We start from the raw sequence: 17,575 nt of genomic DNA on the forward strand, positions 1-17,575 counted from the left end.
CAGAAAGAGGTTAACGGAGGCCCAAGTCTGGTTTGCACCAGTAGCAGCGTTCAGCCTACTGAAAACGGCATTTCCAGCCCGAAGGTGACCCTTGACCATCACATTTCCAGTCCATGTGCAAAGAGAGTGAAAAATATACAGTGCACCTAATAGAAGCAAAGGTGAAAAGGAAAAGAATGCGACCCCGTCCCTTCATCCTGCAGCCAGAATAAATATTAACATTATCGAAGTGCTGTGAAAAATCCCACTGAGAGTTATAACTGGGGATTCTTTAGAATGAAAAAAAAAACCCAACCCAAGATAAATGGAGCTCTTATTCGCACTCCCAACCTGTGTGAGGGACATCTTCTCTCAACGCCCTGTCAAACTCTTTCATAGCACAAATAAAGCTGTCATTACGGCAGCTCCAGGATGATGCGCTCCAGCCCAGCCTTCGGAGACATTTGGAGTCTTGTCAGGAGAGCTTGGAGGAGCCTTCTGTTGACTTCGCCGTGGTTTATAGAAACCCGATACGCTCATCTTGGCTGACACTTTCCTAAATGGATCTCTTTTTTTTTTTTTCCTTCCTTGTTTTTTCTCAAGTCAAAGAGAGGCTCAGCCGGCTATTTAGTGCCCAGGCGTCACATTCAGACTAAGCCCTGATAATGGAGTAAACATGACCAAGACAGGCTTAAATTCTAGAGGATGTATATGAGGAATTTTCAAAAGAGAGCAAAAACGTGCTGCAAGGTGTCTAGGACGGCTTTACTTTCACTGCTGGAGATGACATGGCAGAATGAAGAACTTTAATGAAATCATATGCAGAGCAGTTGAATTAGCCGAGATACTGTTAAGCAATGATTCCCCACGAGGACCTGATCCATGAGGAGAAAAGGGTCTTTGGACTCCAAGGAAGAGCAGTTATTATGAAGTCATTGTTGAGGAATGGGAATGTTGGCTTCTTCAGGAAGGTTCTCCTTGAACGGCCATTTCTCGGATGAGTTTCTTAGATGGTCTTAATGAGCTTTGTGAATTTGGCAGCCTCGGTTTTCTGCGTGCTCCATTAATTTTAGTTTTATGATGGGATGTTCTGATCTGAGTGGACATTTTTAGGATTTTTAATGTTTACTCAGATGAGAAGTGACTAAGAAAGAGGAACATAAGAACATAAGAAACTGCCATGCTGGGTCAGACAAGGGTCCATCAAGCCCAGCATCCTGTTTCCAACAGAGGCCAAAACCAGGCCACAAGAACCTGGCAATTACCTAAACACTAAGAAGAACCCATGCTACTGATGCAATTAACAGCAGTGGCTATTCCCTAAGTGTAATTGATTAATAGCCATTAATGGACTTCTCCTCCAAGAACTTATCCAAACCTTTTTTGAACCCAGCTACACTAACTGCACTAACCACCTCCTCTGGCAACAAATTCCAGAGCTTTATTGTGCGTTGAGTGAAAAAGAATTTTCTCTGATTAATCTTAAATGTGCTACTTGCTAACTTCATGGAATGCCCCCTAGTCCTTCTATTATTCAAAAGTGTAAATAACTGATTCACATCTACTCGTTCAAGATCTCTCATGATCTTAAAGACCTCTATCATATCCCCCCTCAGCCATCTCTTCTCCAAGCTGAACAGCCCTAACCTCTTCAGCCTTTCCTCAAGTCACCCATCAGACAAAGATGAGCTTCACATTAATTCTTTCTTTCACTGAATTTGTACTCAGGCAATTGAACTTTAGTAATGTTATGTTTAAATATCTATTAGCCTTATGAAAGTATCATCTCTACTCCACTCTATTGGTATGCTTTTAACTAATTTTATATTGGTAGACTAACACAGTATTTCCCTTCTAGTGCCTCAAAAATAAACCTGTAGCAGGGCCAGTCCAGTGGCTCCATGGTAATGGGCAGCACCACCAGGTGGACGATTCCTGGCTTGGGTCTTCTATTGTCTGATAGGGGTATGCAGGCTAAAATATGTCATATCATTTGGGGGCAAATTTCTGCGTCATTGAGGTTTACCCAACTTTTTTTAGGTTTTGTAAATAGTGTGCACTATTTGGAATACAAGGCACTGCTTTCGATTAGAGTGCAATAAAAACAATAGAAGGAAAAACAAAACATTTCATGTTTTTTTCTATCATTTCGTTTTGAAAATGACATGAAATGGCATAGACAATATCATTGACATTGTCTATGTCATTTCAAATGAATGCATATCTCTATTGCACCTGTTAAAGTTTTTTGTATTTCTCTGTGTTTTTCACCCCTTGTTAAATGTAAACCGGCATGATGTGATGCCTGTCATGAATGCCGGTATAATAAAAACACTAAATAAATAAAATAAATAAATATTGCCTGGGTCAACTGCAGCTAGGGATCCTACAGTCTTGGAAGACGAAAATTTAAAGTCTGATGAAATCAAAATGAATTTACAACATTGCAGAAATAATATATGGATACTAAGATAAGCGCTGCATCTTATTTTGCTCACGTTCATATGTGTGCACTGTCAAAAATTATTTTGAAACCTGCATCCATGTTTATATTGAAAGCTAGGCACCATTTTCAATATGAACTGAATTATTAGACATTGGTCAGGTATGAGTTCTGTTTGGTTTCTTTAAAAATTATAAAAACATATATTACAATTTTTTTTAATAACTATTGGTTAGGGATTGACTGATTGAGAGTTTCATTGTTTAAACATACCATTTTGGAAGCCCAGATAAAATGTATTCCTTGCATTAAATAAGGTTAAAGAAAGACAAACAACTGCCTCCATGATTTAATAGTGAGGTAAAGGAGGCAGTTAGAGCTAGAAGGGCATTGTTCAAAAATGGAAAGCAGATCCAAATGAATAAAATAGGCAAGAGTGCAAGCACCGAGAAGTTAGATGTAAAACAGTAGATAGACAGCCCAAGTGAGACTTTGAGCAAAAGCTTGCCAATGAGGCAGAAACTAATAATAAAATGTTTTCAAATATATTAAAAGCAAAAAGTCTGTGAGGGAGTCAGTTGGGTCGCTAGATGACGAAGGGAAAAGGGGTGTTCAGAGAGGACAAGAAAATAGCAGAAAAATCTGAATGAATTCTTTGCCTTAGTATTTATGAAGGAGGCTGTTAGGAACATGGCCCACACTTGAAACATTCATTAATGACAGAGATTCTGAGCAACTAAAACAAATATCTGTTGTTAAAGCTGGGAATTAGCAATCTGTTATTAGAGCTCTGTTGTTAAAGCTGACAGATAGCAATCTGTTATTAACGTAGTTGCTGGAGATAGCAATCTGTTATTATTTAGAATAGTTGTGGGTAGATCCTTGGACCAGTGGCAGGTGACCATGCTCTCGGGGGAGCTCTCGAGAGGGACCACTGGTCAGACTTAGTGTAGGAGACAGACACACACTAGTTCTTTTATTAGACAATATATTAAACCACCAAAGGTGGCAGTAGTGAGATGGAAGCGCCCGGCTGGGCTGTAGTCCCTCAGGTACTGGAACAGCAATCCCCAGGTGGCAGAGCTGTAGAAAAACTAAGAAGGTGAGTAGGCAAGACATGCAGAGTTCAGGAACAAGTCCTTGATGGTAACACTCACACAATAGTCTCTTGAGGCAGCCCAGGAGTTGGTATGCATTAGACCCTCGAGGAGCGAGTACCTGGTCCCAGGGAAAGCACTGAGAGATAAATAGAAACTCACTGATGTTATAAGCAACAAAGACTTCTTAGTAAGCATAGAAACATAGAAACATAGAAATGACGGCAGAAGAAGACCAAACGGCCCATCCAGTCTGCCCAGCAAGCTTCACATTTTTTTCTCATACTTATCTGTTTCTCTTAGCTCTTTGGTTCTATTTCTCTTCCACCCCCACCATTAATGTAGAGAGCAGTGATGGAGCTGCATCCAAGTGAAATATCTAGCTTGATTAGTTAGGGGTAGTAGGGGTAGTAACCGCCGCAATAAGCAAGCTACACCCATGTTTATTTGTTTTACCCAGACTGTGTTATTCAGCCCTTATTGGTTGTTTTTCTTCTCCCCTGCCGTTGAAGCAGGGAGCTATGCTGGATATGCGTGTAGTATCAGTTTTTCTTCTCCCCTGCCGTTGAAGCAGAGAGCTATGCTGGATATGCGTGAAGTATCAGTTTTTCTTCTCCCCTGCGGTTGAAGCAGGATATGCATTGAAAGTGAAGTATCAGGCTTATTTTGTTTGGGGTAGTAACCGCCGTAACAAGCCAGCTACTCCCCGCTTTGTGAGTGCGAATCCTTTTTTCTTCTCCCCTGCCGTTGAAGCAGAGAGCTATGCTGGATATGCGTGAAGTATCAGTTTTTCTTCTCCCCTGCCGTTGAAGCAGAGAGCTATGCGTGAAGTATCAGTTTTTCTTCTCCCCTACCGTTGAAGCAGTATATTAAACCACCAAAGGTGGCAGTAGTGAGCTGGAAGCGCCCGGCTGGGCTGTAGTCCCTCAGGTACTGGAACAGCGATCCCAAGGTGGCTGAGCTGTAGAGAAACTAAGAAAGTGAGTAGGCAGGGTATGCAGAGTTCAGGAACACGTCCTTGATGGTAACACTCACACAATAGTCTCTTGAGGCAGCCCAGGAGTTGGAATGCAGTAGGCCCTCGAGGAGTGAGTACCTGGTCCCAGGGAAAGCTCTGAGAGAGAGATGGAAACTCACTAATGTTGTAAGCAGCGATGACTTCTTAGCAGAAGTGATATTCAGGAGCTGGTCCGGGACGTGGGCCCTCAAGAAGCGAATACCGGTTCTGGACTGCGACCTAAAAAGAAAAAGAGAGAGCTAGGCCCCCGAGGAGCGGGTACCTCTAGTGAAGTCCGAGGAGGCAGAGTAGCTAGGGTTGCAGAGAGAGAGTCCCATCCGCAGCGACCTGGAGGAAGCGAACCCTTGCTAACTCCAGTTGTTAGTGAAAACTGAGACCTTAAATATCTGGAGCTGGTGACGTCATCTCAGGGGGACGCCCCTGAGGTTCGCGCCCTTAGGCATCTGGTCAACATGGCGGCTTGCAGCGTCGAGCCGGTCTGGGAACGCCAGAGGAGGACGGCCTGGAGACGCCGCAGCAGCTAGCCTTCCATCAACCCCGGAGGGAATCGCCAACGAGGTAAGGTGGGCGGAGCAGAGACATCGGACAGCGACGGACACAACATTGTCTTACCAATCTTTTAGAATTTTTTTTAAGGGTGTAAATAAATGTGTAGATAAAGGTGAACCATTTGATATAGCATATATGGATTTTCAGAAGGCATTTGACAGTCTCCCATGAGAGACTTCTCAGGAAATTACAAAGTCGTGGGGTAGGAGGCGATGTTCTATTGTGGTTTGGTAACCAAAGCCAGAAACTTAGGGTAGGACTACATAGACAGTTTTCCAAATGAGGAAGGGTCATTAGTGGAGTGCCACAGGGATTGGCACAGAGACTTGTGCTGTTTAAATGATTCATAAATGATCTGGAAAAGGGAACGATGAGTGAGGTGATCAAATCTGCAGATGATACAAAGTTATTCAAAGTTGTTAAAACAGAAGAGGATTACTAGCAACCGCAGAAGGGCCTTGTGAGACTGGGAGACTGGGCAGCGGAACGGCAGCTGAAATTGAAAGTGGAAAAGTGCAAAGTGACGCACAAAGGGAAAAATAATCCCAACTACAGGTACACAGTGCTGGGTTATGAACTGGGAGTCAGTACCCGGTAAAAGGATCTTAGAGTCCTTCTGGACAATACGTTGAAATCCTCTGCAGCGGTGATCAAAAAAGCAAACAGAATATTAGGGACGATCCAAAAAGGAATGGAGAATAAATTGGCTTGTCCCGGCTTAGCCTGGCGTAGAACGGCTCGAACGGGGACTATCGACCAAAGCAGCCCTAGAGATCAACAAAGCTAAGTAAAAGACTTAATTGCCCTTCTGGTACAGTCCTTTCTGGGTATTTTCTTAGCTATGCCTCATACAAAGAGGAAAGCTAAGATAAGAGATTCCTCTTCTCCATCATCCCCTATAAAAACTTCACAACCCAGAATAGTTGAATGTTTCAGAAGAGTATCCGCATCTACCCCGGTGGGGGCCGCTAATGATTCAATGGTAATGGTAGCTGGAATATCGCCTGAGAAAGATCTTACCACTACTATGGGGAGGGTTTTAAACGACTCTAAGCCTATAGGTTTGGACAGTTCTGGACTTACAAACCCCCCATTTGGTACCAGGCGAGGAGGGACCCTTTAATCAGCATAAATTGGAGGATCAAGCAGTTGGATCTGAAGACGTATCTGTTATAGTACCTCAAAAGTTCTCTTTAGAAGAATTAGGGTTAATAATGTTAAAAATGCAAAAATCTATTAATTGTCTTATGAAATCAGTACAAGATGCTTTGAAAAATGATGTTAACACTAAGGAGAAAATGGTAAAGATGGAGACTAATGTGAATGAGTTTGGAAAGAAATTGGAGGGTGTACAGGAAATACAAATTAATTTAATAAAATCCGTAGAGGAATATCAAGGGAAGATAGAGAATTTAGAAAACCAGAATAGGAGAATGAATCTTAGATTTCTGAATTTTCCCAAAACCCATCTGATAACATCTGGGGAGTTAGTAAATAGTTATTTAAAAAATGTGTTAAAATACTCGGATGATACTTTGCCAACTATTCTAAAGAGTTACTACCTTCAGCAATTGCAAAATGGAGAGTTAGTGGAGAGTAAAGAAAATTTAGATCTGACAGAATTTATTGAGAAATCATTTGAGTCAAAAATTAATGTAAGATCTACTTTACTAGTACAATTCTTATCTCCTGTTGAAAGAGATACAGTACTGAGATTACATTTTAAACATCAAAAAACAGATTTCTATGGATCCCATATAAGGATCTTCCCGGATGTGGTTCGTACAACTCAATTACGTAGAAGAAAATTTATTGAGATGCGAAGCGAGGTTATTGAGAAAGGTGCCCAATTTGTATTAAAGTACCCTTGCAAATGTCATATTAGATTTGGGAACGATAAATATGACTTTAATGATCCAAATCAGCTTAGGGTGTATTTGGATACACACTCATAATATTATGATAAGATTGAAGGGGGGGGAAGAGATTGAAATATGTGGATAGGCAATAAGTGATGTTTGAAATTTACTCTTAGCAGTAAACTTGATCTCTAGTTTACTTATTTTATTTCCTTGGATAAATAGGATGATGTTATAAAAAATTGAGATGTCAAATGTTTATTGGAATAATAATTTCTGTATAACTTATCCTATGTATTTACCTGTGTGTATAAACAATGAAAATGCATTAAAAAAAAAAATAAAAAAAAATAAATCATGAGAGGTCTAGAACGGGTAGATGTGAATCTGTTATTTACTCTTTCGGATAATAGAAAGACTAGGGGGCACTCCATGAAGTTAGCATGGGGCACATTTAAAACTAATCGGAGAAAGTTCTTTTTTACTCAACGCACAATTAAACTCTGGAATTTGTTGCCAGAGGATGTGGTTAGTGCAGTTAGTATAGCTGTGTTTAAAAAAGGATTGGATAAGTTCTTGGAGGAGAAGTCCATTACCTGCTATTAAGTTCACTTAGAGAATAGCCACTGCCATTAGCAATGGTTACATGGAATAGACTTAGTGTTTGGGTACTTGCCAGGTTCTTATGGCCTGGATTGGCCACTGTTGGAAACAGGATGCTGGGCTTGATGGACCCTTGGTCTGACCCAGTATGGCATGTTCTTATGTTCTTATGTTCTTAACCTGCATGGAGCAGCAGTTGCTACCCTGAAAAGAAGCTCGTGGGCAGACTGGATAGACCATTGGGTCTTTTTCTGCCATCATTTACCCTGTTACTGTGTTACAAAAGATCCTCCATCCCCTCTTTCACACAACCCCCTTCCTCCCAGATGCCCTGCTCACAAACCCTCAGCCCCCATCCCCTTTACTCCCGAGTTCCCTCCTCCCAGCACCTTTCACACTTTCTTCCCTATCCCCCCAGCCACTCCTTATCTTATCAGAACTATGGAACCCCCCCAGGCACCTAAAATGAGAGGGTGCCTGATGCTTGCTTGTGAGCTGAGCACCAGTCTCTGGGGGTCCAAAACCCAAAAATGATGGAGCAGATGATGTAATGGACCTGGCACCGAGGAACCACAAAACCCTCCTCTCCATTCTGTGACTCATCTGACTGCACCCGAAATCTTCACCCCCACTCTTCTGTCACTGAAAGATGCCACTCTGGACCCCCTGCCGTGGGATAAAGGAGCAATATTCAAAGTCACTGATTAAATCCGGGTTCACAGGCTATTGCAGCACTGATTAGCAACAACAAAACACTTTTCCTCTACATCTTCCCTTGTAGTGCCGGTGCCATCCTAGGTGGCGATACAGCATCACCGCAATCTTTCTCTCTCTCTCCCCCGGACCAACCCGAACCCTGCAGATTGCACACCACGAATCTCAAAAGCTCGGTTCACACACCGCGACCTCTCTCAACTCTATGTCTCTCCACCTTCGTTCGCCGCTTTCAGAAATGCTACCCTCATGTCTGACCCTGGTGCCCCGCCCTAGGCTGTTGCCTAATGCTCCCGCCAGCCCTGTACTCTTGAATAGCAAAGCACAAAAAATACCTCCCGTTCTTCCTTGATTCAGATGACATTCGGTACTCACATGTAGTCATGACCCAGCCAGTGCAGGTCACTCACGTCCCGGAGGATTTCCACAGGCTGTTGTGGTCTATAATCCTCATAGGCTGCCACCAGACACCGCCCAGGAGCCTAGTAGTTCACTGTCCTCCCATGTTTGGTCTTGTTTAGAAGATCTGCAACAAGAGTCACACTTCCTCCCCTAGTGGCTTTCCCTCAACACATTGTCTTAAAGGAATATACAACACAATGACCTTCTGCCACAATGACTCATCACCATAACCCACAAGTAGAGGTTAAGTGACATTCCTTTACCTTCATTCCAATTTTCTAGTGACCAGAATCTGATTTAGGGGCCGCATCAGAACTGATGTTAAAGTGTCCAGCGCTGTCAGAAGAGACACTGAGCCTGAACCCAGAGCCAATAGGATATCCTCCGGCATGAGTAGGCCTCGGATATATGGAGCTCCCTCTCCCCAGCAGCTGCTTTACCTCAGGTGCTTCTCCTCCCCTTCCTGAGCTGAGCAGGTGACAGAAAGAGTAGAGCAGCAGCAACACATCAGGCCGCGCCCTCCTCTTTTGCCATCCTGGGCCTGACTGTTGCTTTGATCCACGCGGGGTGGCAGAGCAGGAAGTCACAGCCTGACATGCTGCAGCTGCTGCTCTCTCCCCCCTTCCCCTTCTGCCACAGAATCAGCTCAGGGATGGGAATCGGTCAGAGAAGAGAAGCGTTGAAGCACATCTCTGGCCAGCTGCCTCTTCCCTGACCCAGTGTGGGCCTCAGACTCCCGCAACAATTCTGCAGGAACCAAGCAATTCCATGGTAAGGGTTCCCCGAGCTGCAGAATAGCGGGAGAGCTGAGCAGGAGCTCCGGTTCTGACCATGAACGTGGTCTGTGCGAGCTACCCCTGCCCTGTGAGAACCCTAACGCAGCCGTGCTGGCACTTCTACTACTACTGGCTTGTGTTTGAAACCCCTTTTAGTGGATGGACCGTATCCCAAGGGGCCAAAGAAGAATTTGCACTTCTTGGGGGTCAATCCACTGTTGCTTTCACTATCTGCTTGCCCCAAAGGGTGGATACTTGTCTCTTGGGGAGAAGGACAGCCTTCAAGGCCTGGGGCATGTGTGGACGCTCTTCTGTCTGTGTTGCTATGGCTCTTTGGGGCAGGCACACTGACAAAACAGGGTGGATTCACCGGATGGGTGTTCAAAATAAAGTTCACAGTGATTGATTGCAAAAGAATTACGCTGAGTAAGTAAGGCAGTGTCCAGCTACGTCCTTTAGACATGTGAAAGCACAGATTTACAATGTGTCTCCCTCAGTACAGAGGCTTGGAACCCGATTATCCTTCGTGGGGGTGGAAGGATAATTCAGTTCCATGACGGATGTCCTCGTCCCCACAGTACCTGAGGTCCAAACTCTAACCTGGCTGTGTCCTGTATCCTGGGGTGGAAACTGCATTGGGGGGGGGGGGGGGGGGGGGGCTTCCGGACGTTCTCCAGTCCTCTTCACATAAACGATGTGGACCTTCCAGGTGGAAACAGTTCTTAAAGCTTCCAGCTCTGGGCGAGTCTAGGGGCACAAAATCTTGCTTCCCAAACTCAGGTAGACGCAAATAGACCTGGGGACAAACAAGCTTCTCTCTTCACCTTGCTGCTTACTGCAGCCTCTCCATAGATGGAGCAAAGAGGTACGGCTGCCTCCTGAGCTGCCTGGGCACAGGTCTTAAGGAAAAAATACTTCCAAACTCAGGAAAAATCCTTTTCTCGCTCAGCTTTCCTGCCAACCCTGTATCAGCCAGGAGCTGGCAAGGCAGTGCCTGTCCCCTTCCTGCTCTAGGCTGGAGGCCTAAACTGGGAGAGCCCCACTCCAAAACTCTTCTAACTCTCTCCAAAATGACTCTACACCTCCCTCCACTTCTAGCCCCCCCCCCCCCCCCACCTGGACTGGGACTCAGCCACCCCCTGGAGGAGGCGCTGTAGCGATGATGACCTAACTCAAGGGCCCTTTAGTGGACACCCAAGGGGTCTCTACATATTTTGTTCCCTTTGACCCTCTGACTCTGCAAACACTCAGGCCCCCATGCCGTTTTGAAGAAGGTGTGGTTTATGAGTGTTGAAGCAGTGCTGCAGTGTAGTGTTCAGAGGGTGGGAGAGGGAGTCAGGACTGAGCTCAGGTGATTCCCGACTTCCAAGCCTCAGTCTGCCCATGTCTTGCTTTGTGACCCTGGGCAAGTTCCTTCGTTTCTACCCGCCTTAGCTTTACTCAGCTGTGATACTGCTGAAACCGTCTCCTTCTCCCCTGTGCCCAATTGTTTATTTATTTGTTTGTTACATTTATAATCCGCAATGTCCAAACTTGTGGATCTGTGTGGCTGACATGGCCGCTGATGCTAGAGGTGACGGTGATTCCGCAGTGTCCTTGGGTGAAAAGGTCTCTGTAGCACAAACCAGCTGAAGCCAGAAAATATGCAAGAGGCCTGGACTTGAACTCTTGTAATCCTTTTCTACAACATGCAGGGCTGTCCCCTACAGGAGGGCAAATTGGGGCAACTGCCCTAGGTCCCTCACTTTGGCAGGGGAGGGGGGAGGGAAGGGCTCCATGCTTCCATCTTCTCCTGGGCGTGATCCTCCCTCACTCCCCTTTCATTTCTGTCTCCTTCTGGCACGAGGAGAGCTGCACTTCCTGTCCGTCTCTGCTTTCTACTGTGCTGGATTCAGACTGATCACATGGAGCCAAGGGGTCCTGTGGTTCTACAGGAGTCCTAAGTGCTCCGACGTCAGGGTGAAGCTCGCAAAGGGAAAAGCTTTTTTCCTCCTGCCAGCAGGGAAGGGAAAGAGGATCACGCCGGCGGGAGGGGGAGGGTAGGGAGATTCATACTGGAGGGCACAGGCAAGGAGCTTCAACTGGGAACTATTCATAGTGACCTGAGCTTGCACACCCAGGTCTGGAGCCCGCGGTGAACTTTCGGTCCTGCATTCCCTTCCCCCAGTTTACCTAGTGGCAGCAGCTCCAGCGCAGCGTTTCCTCCTGCCGGCAGTAGTGACTTCATTCTTTACGATATTGACTCTGCTGCATCGCGCTGGCAGGTGTTTTGCCGCCCCCCAATATGAGGGGTAGATTTTAAGAGGCGTGCGCGCCTCCCAGCCTGCACACATGGACCTGCCGATTTTATAACATGTGCGCGCCGGTGCGCCCTGGTGCGCAAATGTTATAAAATTGGGTGGCTGCAATTTTGTGAAGTTCGTGCGTCGATGCACTCGGCACTTCCCCAGTTCCCTCCGAGTCCACTCCAATTGAGGGAACTTCCCTAACCCCCTGCCTTCCCCTCTCCTCCTCACCCCCTAAACCTATCCTACCTTACCTCGTTTTTTTTTTATTTTGTTACTTGCTGCTCCTCGGGTGCTAATGGCCTCCGTCCTGCCCCCTTTTCAGGGCCCAGCAATTATGCGCGTATTGTCACTTCCGTGCGTGGCCGGGCCCTATTGAAAATGTGCGCGGCACGCGAAGGACCCAGCCACGCGTGTAAGTGACAATATTTGTGCGCGTGGCCGATTTTAAATTCGGCCATTAGGGCGCTCTGGCTGACTGCCCCAGCCCTCTGCATGCCCCTGGGGTAAAGCATTCACAGGCCCAGTCATGGTTCTCCACTGCCCTTCTTAAATGCATGCGATAAGCGGGTGGAGAAATGTAAAAGAAATATTTTCCCTCGGTATAATGCTCTGGAATCTTTGTTCTTTTTTTCCCCGTCCCGTAGCTGCGCTCCTGCAAATGGAATGCTGCGTTTCCTGAACTCCTAAATCCCCCAGATCTATTTAATAGGATAGAACAATTCTTGTCAAACTGCGGAGGCTTGATCTTCAAACACGTCAGACCTGAATTGCTAGTCCCGCTTTTCACGCCAGGCTGGAAAGTGTTATTTACTAAATAAATGCTGAAAATAATCTGTATTTGTAAAAGGTACAAAGGGGATTGAAGCTGAAGTTCATTTTCCATGAGCGCATGATGAAATTACAGCCCCTGTTTTCAGGGGAGGACAATTTTTATTTGTTAAATGGATTTACATGTTTCTATTTCAGGACAGACCATGTGTCATGAAGTCGAGAAAAAGAGAGTGAAGGTGAGCTCACAATGTAATGTCATCTGGAAAATGGCCAATACTAAATGGGTCATTAATGCATCCACACTTAGGTCATCCGCACTGGTGCTCTGTTACTCAAACACAGGGGTGTCTGTGTCCTGTATGGGAGAGGTTCGTACATGCAAATAAGGCAGATCCAGTTCGGAAGCATTACTGGCTGCCAACTCATCTAGACAGCCTTTACATCTTAGCTGACACTGCACCCCCAGTCATGAGAAAACGTGTGGTCAGCCGAACTGCAAGGGTGTCCCCAAATGCATCCCTTCACAGACACCGGGTGATGAGATACTGAAGGAGGACTATGATTTCAGACACTCTTGCAGGGAGAGCTGCTCTACAAAACTGAGGAGCCAGGAAGGTACCTGAGAATCAAGGGCGGAGTTCCTGGGTCTCCAGAGTCTTCTTGGGGTCCAAGAAGATCCTGAGAGAGAAAACCAGAAGGGGATCTTGTGTGAAAGAGGAGTTAGCAACACACTCCCTGTATGTCTTGGGAGATTACCTCAGTGTCTTGGAGCTTGAATTCCACCACTACAGGGTTTCTGAATAAAGGAATGTCTGCAGGAACTCATCTCTGTCGTCTTCAGGAAAGTTTTCTGACTCCATTTGTTTGAACCTGGAGGCACTGGGAATATTCCAGAGAAGGAGCACATCTAAGGAGTAGGGATGTGCATTCATTGGCCCATTCATTTCATTTGTTTCGGTAGCATGCATGTAGGCGGCCACTACGTGTGCGCAAACCATCAGTTTTGCACGCCTATCTTCTGTTCGTGAAATTCACGCACACTGCCAAAACAAATGAAACGAATGGACCAATGAATGCACAAGGATCTTCCCTTTCTCCAACCCTCTTCAACATCTACCTCCTACCTCTCTGCCACCTTCTCTCTAAGCTAAAGCTTACCCATTATCTCTATGCGGACGATATACAAATTCTCTTACCGATCACTGAATCTCTACATAAAACCCTAAGCTTCTGGAATAGCTGCCTACAATCAATAAACACGCTCCTAACTAGTCTCAATCTAGTACTCAACACCAACAAAACAGAAATCCTCATAATCTCCCAAGACAACAACAACCCTTTTCTAATTGCGCCAATATCATCGCCTCCTTCTAACCTTAATGATACACCTCACATAAGAGATCTTGGCGTTCTCTTGGATAACCAACTTAATCTCGAAAAATTCGTCAACAACAACACCAAGGAATGCTTCTTCAAACTGCAAGTCCTAAAAAAAATTAAACCTCTCCTACATTTTCACGACTTCCGCCTGGTACTACAATCTATACTCTTCTCAAAAATTGATTATTGCAACTCACTGCTCATCGGCCTTCCAGCAAACACTATCAAACCTCTACAGATGTTGCAGAATTCAGCTGCCAGGATCCTGACGAATACGAAGAAAAGAGAACACATCTCTCCCATTCTTCATAATCTCCATTGGCTTCCGATCAAATATAGAATTCTCTATAAAGTCCTTACTACAATTCATAAAGCATTACACAACCTCTCTCCTATTGAGCTCACCATCCAGCCACGTCTTCATAACTCCATCTGACCAATTAGAGGAGCCTACCAAGGCAGACTACACGTTCCCCCAGCCAAAAATTCCTTTAGAAAACGAGCCCTTTCCTTAGCAGGCCCCACACAATGGAATGCACTCCCTCCTGACCTCCGACAAGATCCATGTCCTCTTTCATTTAAGAAAAAACTGAAAACAAGGCTCTTCAAACTTGCATTCCCAGAATGATGACTGCTGCTCAGATTCCCAAAACTGAAGACTCCAGCTCACACATCACCAGTCAGACCAACGCATTGCACCATGTTTTATAGTCATCCCTCATATTCGGGATTCATTAAACTAAGCTAACGCAATAACTTAACCAACCCTCTCTTTGAGAATCATCTCTTTTAGATCACGATGCACCTTGTAGCTAGACTCCTTGTCCTGACCTGATCAAGACCACCATAATTGATTAATTCTGCCTTTTTAAGATGTATACCCTGTTAATTTAAAATCTTGTTATTCAGATTTATTAAGTTTTATTATTTTATTATTATTATTAAGTATTTATCTTAATCAGTATCTTGTTAATTGCAGATCTATTAAGTATTTTATTTATCATGTCCCGTTCGAAAGTACTTACTTATCTATTAACTATGTTGAATTATTGCCTCTGTTTGTGTTTAGCAACAGACAAGTTTTTAACTTTGGTTTCTTAAGCTGTTCTTGTCTTTTACATTGTTCCATGTAATGCTCTTATGCAAGTTTTGTTTACTGTAAACCGGTGTGATTTGTAGTTTTGTACAGAAATATCAGTATATAAAAGTAAAAAATAAATAACTAAATAAATAAATAAAGTTGATGCACCATACTCCTTCCTGGGCCATATTCAAGTCCTGCCTAAAAACCTACCTTTCTGAAGTTGCTCTTCTGGATCTCAGCCTTCTTGGTTATGTTCACTGTAGTAAATAGATTTCCTGAAGCCTCTTATTTGTTTTGCCTGTGTCTTGACTGCATGGGGACAGGGACTGTCTCCACTACATATCTGTACAGTGCTGCGAATGTCTAGCAGTGCGCGCTTCAGAAACGATGAGTAATGGCAGTGTTACCTGAAAGCAGTGAAACAAGGCAGTGAGAGGTCTAATGCGATCTGTGGGGACTGCCTACTGAACTCTTGCTTCTGGTCTTGAGTATTACTATGCAAGTCAGGGGCTGACTTGAAACCAGTCAGATCAGCAAAGTTCCCAGATCTGAACTTCCGAGTACAGTAAGTTAACGTTTTGCGTCTTTATCCAGCCAGAGATGGGAAACAGAGGAACATTGTATTTCTAAACTGGTAACCGGCATGGCAATAAATGAAAGGCCGGTACTGTCGGGCCTGTGCCCCAGAAGCCAGGCACTTTCTGTTTTCCTTCTGTTGTAATCACAAAAAGGAGGATTAACATTTGAGAGGGGATTTAGCGAAGAGTGAATTTTGGATCTGAAGTCACCAGACATGAGCTGCTCGAGTTTTGTTCTTTAAGAGGGAAATATTCTAATGAAGGGGGGAGGGCTACGAGTATGCTTTACCCTGAATTTTCAAAGAAAAATTTGTATGCATGAGTTTGCTTTGAAAATTCCCATGTAAGTGGGCTGGCATTTATTTATTTATTTGAAATTCTTATATTAGAACTACAATAAAACAGCTCGAGGATCAGCAAAAACTGTATGTATGAAACTTTGCAGACCCTTTAAAATGCTCCCTGGAATAAATGGGTTTTCGACCTCCTTCCAGAAGGCCTGAGAACCTTCAGACGTAACTCACGAGGCAAAGAGTTCCATAAGGCCGGACCCTATTACTGGCAAGGCGCGCGCCCAGGTTTCCTGCAGACGGGCTTCTTTTACTGCGGCAGGTCTGAACGGAAAGATGGACTGCCTCCATTCTTACAATGTGATGCACTTAATGAGGGATAACACTCAATTTGCATCCACAAATGTTCCAACAATAGCTTGCGACATTTTCTCATATAGAGATCTTTAATATTTATTGTACATTCAGCTAGACTTGCTGACTATTAATTATACAAAATGTTCAATCTAGAAACTACATACTTCAGTCGATATATATCCACAACACATATCCAACATGAGAAAATATCATCACAAATTTATACATTAAAATATCTTAAAATATATTTAAGTGTATGAAGACCCCCAACACATCCCACACAATGCACGCAACATCTCACAATCATTAGCCCTCCATACACACACAATCTAACTCTCCTTCATATACACATACACACACACTCTCTATTAAAAGACCCTGCCTTTATGTGTAATCTATTTCTTTAGCCATTTATATAATAAAGATCACAATACTTTACATGTTTCACCGTACCAAATATGTGTCTACAATTGTTCTCATAATAAATTTGACCCTCTGTTTCCAAATGTATTAGATACTTCACACAAGACTCATACGTCTCCAGAAGATGACTCAAATCTTTCCAATGTTTGGTATATCATTCACGTCATTAGGCTTTACATTCCAGAGCAGCTCCCTTAAGTATCCCAAAAGAGGACCCTCGTTTCACCGCTCCACTGGGCTTCTTCAGAGGGAATTGCTAACAACTCCTACAAATAATAAAGAAACCTTGCATATTCACAGAATTTAAAAACGACTATATTCAACTTCTACCTTTCAACCACATACCTTAACAACAATTAGGGCATACCACTTATATCCTTGGAATGTCAACCTGAAAAGATGCCAAGAAACTTTAAACTGTGAGTCCCCTAGAACCGCAGCCTTCCTATCGGGATATAAACATCCCATATCACAAACGTAACCAAAGTTATTGCATTATACACTAACCTACTCATATGTACAAATGAGTACACAATTATCTACCAATATAAATTACAAAATGAAAATATAATTAGCACTACTGACCTTCTAGGCTGCGATGCGTCTCACCTATGTGACTGCACACTTACAAGGTTCATACCACATCATCAGCAAAAATGGTTATATGTACCTTCAAACCCACAGATTTTAATACCCAACCTCGATCACTTAATTAATGAGGAAAGGGGGTACTGCTTACGTCCCAACACGCTAATACAACAACACAAAGACCATTCTAAATCACCATTTAAACCATTAGGTGACAAAGTGTCCCAAGAGAAAGTAAATCTCTGTTTACATTGCCACAACTTGCGTGAGATATCACCACCACGGTCATACACATGTGATATTTAGTGCATTTTGATAAATCCAGGCCTTGGGTAGATGAGCAGAAAGATCGCAGACTTAGATAATTGACAGTTTA

The sequence above is a fragment of the Rhinatrema bivittatum genome, chromosome 10 (genome assembly GCF_901001135.1).
Source record: "Rhinatrema bivittatum chromosome 10, aRhiBiv1.1, whole genome shotgun sequence".
Lineage (NCBI taxonomy): Eukaryota > Metazoa > Chordata > Amphibia > Gymnophiona > Rhinatrematidae > Rhinatrema > Rhinatrema bivittatum.